Below are 7710 nucleotides of genomic sequence, written 5' to 3'. Positions count from 1 at the left end.
GTGTGTGTGTGTGTGTGTGTGTGTGTGTGTGTGTGTGTGTGTGTGTGTGTATGCTGCTTGGAAGTCAGGTAAACTTTCAGGAGTCAGTTCTCCCTTTCATCATGTATGTCCATGCAGATCTCTGGCTTGATGACATGTACTGAGCTAACCCTGTTCTTGTATTAATTTCAAGACATTATGTGGACCACACAAACAACCTTCAGGGCTATGGTTCTGCTGCAATCAATCTCCAGTTGTTTTGTTTTGTTTTTGTTTTTTTAACCTTTTGACAATTATTTGCCTAAGAGGACAGGGATGATTGGTGGCCTAGGACAGAGGCTCAAAGAAGAGGTGACATGGCTCAGAAGAGAGCTGGCACTCAGAAGGCTCAGGGGCTCCCAAGGGCTAGAGCCAGTCACTGCTTTGCTCTCAGCTGTCATTCTGCATTGTGTCCAATGAGGAGTGGAGAGAGAGGCGGGGGGGAAGGAGGAGGGACAGGGTCCACCCCATCTGTCTTGGCTGCTGGAGGCCTTTCCTGAACCTAGGAGAGCCATCAGGGGCCCAAGCTTCGAGTTGTTCTGCCCCTGCCAGGGGCAGCTTCCTCCAAGTTCAACATGCAGAAATGGGAACTAGGGTCTGTGGTCTTCCTGGCCCTCCTCTCTGCACAGGCCTTTCCACACCCTGACTTCAGTATCCATTCAGGTGAGAGCAGGGACCAGGGACAGGGATAGGTTGGGAAGGACATTCCTACAGACTTAAGGGCCCACTAGTGAGGCCAGCTGCCTGGCTGCAATGCTGAGGGGGAGAGCTGGGGGACCTGAGCTGAACCTCCTGATAGATCAGCCCCAAATGAGGGTCTCTTCATCCCAAGACCCTTAAAGTTAAATCCCAGCTTTGCAGTTTACAAGCTATGTAACCTGAGAGGCTTTCTTCCTTTAAAGCCTAGTTATTTGGTCATTTATTTTCGAGATAGGATCTTGCAATTAGCCCACGCTGGTCTTGAAGTCTCAGTCCTTCCGCTTCCTGCTCCGGAATGTGCTAGAATTACAGATGTGTGCTGCTACAACTGGCATAGTCCATAATCATCCTGAGCCTATTCCAGAAAGCGGGGGTCATACGGTCACCGGCTCCAGGCCGAGGAGAAAGGGCTTAGCACAGTATCTGGCTCCAGGGTAAAATGGTATTTTTGTTCTGAAATTTTATATCTGGGCCCCCTCCACTTCGACCTTGGCAATGCCCATTTCCAGGGAACTTTCAGATGCAGGGTCACTGAAGATGGAGGTGCGGGATGAATACAGTTGTCCCTCTACTGGTTTCCCTGGCAGCCTGGCTCCAGCAATATCCATCCCTATGGGCCTTGTGGGATGTCCCCAGGACATGGGACTCATCAACCTCAGACATGGGACCTCGCTATAAGTCATTTGAGGGATGAGGGGCAGCGGTGAGTTTGAGTACCTCCATGTTGCAAAGGGGAGACCGGGGTGCTAACACCATGGAACTGCTATCAACTCGGGACACCCTGCATCTCCTTGTTCCTAGCAGGAGGACGGAGAGTTCAAAGCCTGACTAGGTGACAGATGATGTGACAGGCCAGCCTGTGGTACATATGTGATGCTGTCTTAAGTACATATACACATATGTGTGTATATATGTGTACACACACAAAGACCACATTTGTAGGGAAAGACTCACAAATCCCTTACTACATATCGATCGGCATAGATATAGGTACTTTTCATTATGGATTTATATAATCTTTACAAAGCCCTATGGCAGAGACCAGTCATTTTTATCCCAGGTAAAGTGAAACCTATCATGAAATCTCCAGATAAAAAATGGTTATAAGGCCAGTACTGGGATGTTAGTGTGGGGTGCTCAGGGATACTAGATAAAACCGGCAAATAGGTAACAGTAAGTCCTTTGTTACTGCAAATGTACCCCAGCTATTGCGTGGGCATACTTATACTATAAATCATTTGTTACTTATCTAAAATTCTGATTTCACTAATCACCCTTCTGTTTGTTTGTTAATAACCTGTTAGGGAGGCAGGTAGCCTTGGTTCAGCTGGCCAAGGCCGGAGGCTTCGCCTCTATGCAAGCTCTCTGTATTAGCCAGCTCAAGATGCCCTGGCAGAATCCAAAGACTGAGGCCTGAAACTGAAGACACTTATCTCCCGGGCTGCGTGTGGATATGCTTGTTATACACGCATAGGGGCTAGGTTTTAACCCTAACACCAAATAAAAAGCCTGGCACCATGAAATCACAGAGCTGGGGAAGCAGCAACAGGAGGGTCCCTGGACCTTGCTGGTCAACCATCCTCGATAAAGCAGTGAACTGCTATTCAGTGAAAGACCCCCGCCTCAAAAAAAAAAAAAAAAAAGGATGGGAAATGACCAAGGGAGAAGCCCAACTTCAGTCTCATGTACACCCGAATCCACTCATGAACCCACACACATGAACATATACACACCATGTGCACACATGCCCATGCACATACACATATGCACACATGCACGAATGCACAGAGGTGGGGATAATAATGAAGTGATGGTGCAGATCGGGTACTGAGCACATGACAAGCATTTGAAGAACGTCATGTTTCTCTCAGCACCTCTGCCATCGTGGTTCTTGGTGTTGTGACGTTCCAAGCAGGAGAGTTTCATTGTGATAAACAGGCTTCATCAGAGACAGGGACTTCCAGACACCACACCTGCCCCATGTGCCACCCTCCCTTCTAGACAGGTGAACCAGGATCACACCCAAATCTTGGAGAATTAATTAGAAATTTTTTCCAATCAACCCTTCCCTGCTGTAGCAGGGAAACTGAGGCTGCAGACTGACTGAAGTTGTCACTACTTACAAGGCACTTTTTGTGTTCCTCAGACTTCCAGTTCAGCAGACAAGACTAGGAAAATGGTGTCAGCCCAAGGAGACTGACACATAAGCGGGAGAGCATGCTGCTGGTGACTAGAGAGGACTTAATATGGCTCTGTGGTTCCTTGCGGACCCTGAGGGTGGATGTGCACCCCTGAAGTCAAAGCTTGGTTTTCCATCCTCTTCTGGATACCCTCAGCTATTCTATACAAAGCAGAACAGGGGGCTGAGAGATGGCTCAGTGGTTAAGAGCACTGACTGACTGTTCTTCCAGAGGTCCTGAGTTCAAATCCCAGCAACCACATGGTGGCTCACAACCATCTGTAATGGGATCGGATGCCCTCCTCTGGTGTGTCTGAAGAAAGACAACTACAGTTTACTCCTATACAATAAAGAAATAAATTTGGCCAGGCAGTGGTGGACCAGATCTTTGATCCCAGAACTTGGGAGGCAGAGGCAGGCGGATCTCTGAGGCCATCCTGGTGTACAGAGTGAGTTCTAGGACAGCCAGGGCTCCACAGAGAGACCTTGTCTCAAGAAAAACAACAACAGCGACAACAACCCAAAGCGGTACAGAGCATCCATTAGCCATTCACCCCACTGCTCCTGCCTTTCGTTCTCTATGCCCTGAGCACGTGGATCCAGATTCAGACCCTCTCAGCCCCACTCCTGGGTTTTCTTTTGAGAAAAGGTCCTTCAGACATGCCTGGGAGGACTTAGCCAGACGGCCTCCCCTCCCCCAATCCTTTCCTCTGCATTGCCTTTGATCGCGTTGCTTCTGTGTATTCCTGCAAGTATGTAGAGCCAGCACCTGGAAGGAATAACAAAGACAGTGGCTATGAGGATTCTTCAGCCATGGCTGATTCTTTCCCCCAGCTCCTGAACTCAGAGCTCTTCATGTGACATCAGGGCATAGTGATTTGAAACTCGGCCTCTGCCTTTGCAGGGCCTAGGGGTGCAGAGAGAGATCAGTCAGGGTATTCAGCACTCCTGACCTCCAGCTACACAGCATTGCATTCTTAGCTGTGGGAAGGTTCTGAGGCCCAGACTTCTCGGGTGATAATACCTAAACTCTAATAGATGCTCACTCTGCCTAGGCATCTTTCCAGAAAAAAAAAAAGCTCAGTATGTGTGTGTGTGTGTGTGTGTGTGTGTGTGTGTGGTTGAATACAGTTGCTTTGTTGTAGAGAGCAGAGGCTAACATTTGGTGTCTTCCTCAGTTGTTCTCTGCCTTTATTTTTTGTGGCAGGGTCTCTCACTGATCCAGAGACCCTGATTCAGCTGGGCTGGTTGGCTAAGGCGTTTCAAGGACCTCCCTCCCTCCAACTCCTCAGCATTGAGAGCTGCGTTGCTACGCCTGGCTTTTTACATTGGTGCTGGGGAATCTGATAAAATCAGGTCCTCGTGCTTACAGCTGGCTCCTTACACACTGAGCCATCTCCCCACCCAGCCCCACTCATGCCCATTTCAAAGGGGAAACTGAGGCCCTGGGAGCCGAGTTCCCAACCAGGGTCATCTGGTGTCAGTCCAAGCTTCTAAGCTGGGGCACAGAGGTTCAAGCAACTAGATGTCCTGCCTCCTAGAGCAGGCCCAATCCTAGAGCATGCCTCAGACACTCTGGCCCAGTTTGCTCCCTGCTCTGTAGTCACAGGGCACTCTACACATACTTTGAAGTACTCTTTAGCATAAGATAACTAATACCATATGGGAACAGCATGAGGTCACATGCTAGGAACATATAGGAACTCAGGAAATGCTGATGTCCTTAATTAAATCATGGTTAAATTTGATGTTTAATAGACTGTGGTCCCTCAGCCATCTGCAGGGGATTGGTTCCAGCATTCCCGAGGATGCCAAAATTCTCAGATGCCTGGTCCCTGCTGTAGAAGGATGCATCTAACCAAGCTCCATCTCCTGTATTCTTGAACTCACACATAATATCACCACAAAACAAACAGTTGCTGGAGCACATTGTGTAGAGGTGATGACAAGAAACAAAAGCTGTCTATCTCCGATTCTGTCACTTGGGAATCTTAGGAGAATCTCAAACCCAAGGCCAGCCTGAGCTCCATATGAGACCCTATCTCAAAACATAGAAGTCTGGGGACTGTTTGCTTAGGCATATTCAAGTTCCCGGGCAAGATTCCCAGGACCCAGAAGTTTATGTTCAGCACAGGAGCGGTGCCCTGCCCCTCAGATGCTTTCTCTCCACTGTGTTAAGTTCATGGACCAGAGCCTGAAGGTACGGAGGCCAACCGTATGTACTTTACCAGTGAGAGAACCACAACCACGGAGCCTTGTCTTCCAGCAGCGTTGCAGTGCTTGGGAGTTTCAGAGAGTTACAAACCTGATTGCCAGGAGTGAGTGGCAGCGACCCTGATCTTCATGGGAAAGCAGGTACAGGTCTAGTATCTCTCCCAGGCTGGCCTCCAGGAACCAAGCGCTAAGCACCCAGTGAACGCTCCCTGCTTGCATCAATCTAAGCTGTGGTTTGGGGGCTTTTCCTCTGTGGTTTCGTGCCTCCAGAGCAGCTCACAGAGGGAAAGGCAGAGCTCAAGATGGGAAAAGTAAGGCTTGCTTTTAAGGACTGCCAAGCATTGAGACCAGACAGGCAACAAGAGGGTAACCCAGCCCTCCACCACCTTGCTGGAGTCTGGAAGACTTCTTTTTATCTCCCAGGAGTATCTGGGGCTCACTCTGGGAATAGGGAAGGCGAATGTGGCCTTAGAGCTTCCTCACCTCTTCTCCTTGTCTGGTCTCTTGTCTGTCCATTCTCCCCTGTCCCCTTCTTGTCCCTGGTACACCCCACCCCAGCCTGCTGATCCCAGCGGGAGGCGGTGGCCACAATGCTGTGCATCTGCAGGAGGCAGCAGAGAGCAGAGTGTTGCATCTGTGGGCGGCTGGAGCAGGGCCAGGGGAGCTCACAGCCAGATTGAGTGGGAAGGTGACAATTTATTCTTTCAAAGTGGGAGAGCTGGATTCCACGGATGTGTTTTCATCCCAGAACAAGCTCAGCTCCTAACGGCTTTAACTCCCCCCACACCCCCAGCTGGGAGACCTTGGCTGCTGCTAATTGAGAAAAAGACCATGCAAGTTTGACTTCTTGGTTTCCTGAGCAACAAGCCTCCTCCTCCTGCTGGGCACCTCCTGTCTGCCTCGCTCCCTATGTCCCCCATACCCTTCTCCAGCCTTACCTTGGATTCCTGCTCCTTCACAGATTCTTGGTCCTGCTGAACCATTCCCTCCACCCCACCCCAAACCACTCCACCCTCTGCCTGGAACACTTTGATTCATACCATGCTTAGGGTCTCTACTGATTCATTACCTTTTCCAGGAAGCCTCTTGGGTCTTCACATCTGGCTTGTGTACAGTGTTTAGATGCTTCAGGAGTGACTCTTGCCATCGTCCATGGGCTTTGGCGGGGGAGGCTTGTGGTGCTCTGTCCTATTTGTGAGGTTCTTACTGACAGGGACCAGAGAGTCATTAATTCTTTCCAGTTGTGCCAGCAAGACTCACATCCACAAGTTAAGTATTAATGACATCATTTCTGTGTGCTCCTCCGCGCCACCCCCTCCCCCCCCTCTCGACTCTTGGGTCCCATGGGTTACCTATGAGCAATTCTGTGACCTTTAACAAGGTAGTCAACCTCTCTGTGCTCCGAGTTTCTTTGTAAAGTGCAATGATTGTGGAGTTAACCTTACCAGGTATGTAAAGATTAAATTATGTGCAAAGCCGCACAGTGCATGGCACATGGCGAGCGAGTAGTAAAGGTTGGTTTGGTTATTACGTTACCCGTTTTCTGAAGGTCAACATACAAATTCAAGGGCGTGCCTGTGAAGATGAACAGCCTAGCAGAGGCTGGTTGGGTCCAGCTAATGAAACCCTTCTAAGGTCAGCTTCTAAGCTCCCAGAGGCAAGGGGAGAAGGAAAATTCCAGATGGGTAGGAGTTAATTCTTGTGCCTTCCCACCTTCCAATTAAAGGTCTCAGCTGGCCTGCACGGAAAGAGGGCAATGGGGCAGTGACCTGCCACAGCCCACTCTGGTTTATTTCAGCTCAGGCATGCAGAAATGCCTCTTTCCTGGAGAGGGGGCCTCAAAGGGACCACAATTAGGGAGATGCAAGTAGTTCTGGAAGTATTTTTCTACCTGGGGTTAGAAAGCTTTGAAACCAAATGGCATTTGCCTCCTCCTTTTCCCACCCAGCCCCACTTCATTAACTAATTATTAATTCCTCCTTACCAAGCCCTAGCCAAGGTGGAAAGAAGGAGGGAAGGGCAAGAGGAATGAAGGAGAGGAAGGGAGGAGGGAGGGAGGAGGGATGGAAAGAGAAGTGGAGGGAGGAGGGGGAGGGAGGATGGATGAAAGGAAGAGGGAGGGAGGAAGGGGTAAGAGGGAGGGAGGAATAAAGATTTATTTATTTATTATATGTAAGTACACTGTAGCTGTCTTCAGACACTCCGGAAGAGGGCATCAGATTTGTTACGGATGGTTGTGAGCCACCATGTGGTTGCTGGGATTTGAACTCAGGACCTTTGGAAGAGCAGTCGGTGCTCTTAACCGCTGAGCCATCTCACCAGCCCAGGGAGGGAGGAATAAAAGAGAAGGGGGAGGGAGGGAAAAGGGAGGGAGGAGGGATGAAAGGAGGAAGGATGGAAGGAGAAGTGGAGGGAGGATGGAGGGAGGGATAGAAGGAGGAAGGGTGGAAGGAGAAGTGGAGGAAGGGAGGGAGGAGGGATGAAAGGAGGAAGGATGGAAGGAGAAGTGGAGGGAGGATGGAGGGAGGCATGGAAGGAGGAAGGATGGAAGGAGAAGTAGAGGGACGAGGGGAGGGAGGAGGGATAGAAGAAGGAGGGAG

This window comes from Mus pahari, chromosome 1 (assembly GCF_900095145.1).
Source record: "Mus pahari chromosome 1, PAHARI_EIJ_v1.1, whole genome shotgun sequence".
Taxonomy (NCBI): Eukaryota; Metazoa; Chordata; class Mammalia; order Rodentia; family Muridae; genus Mus; species Mus pahari.
The sequence above is the reverse complement of the archived record's forward strand: the minus strand, read 5'-3'. Positions refer to the sequence as shown.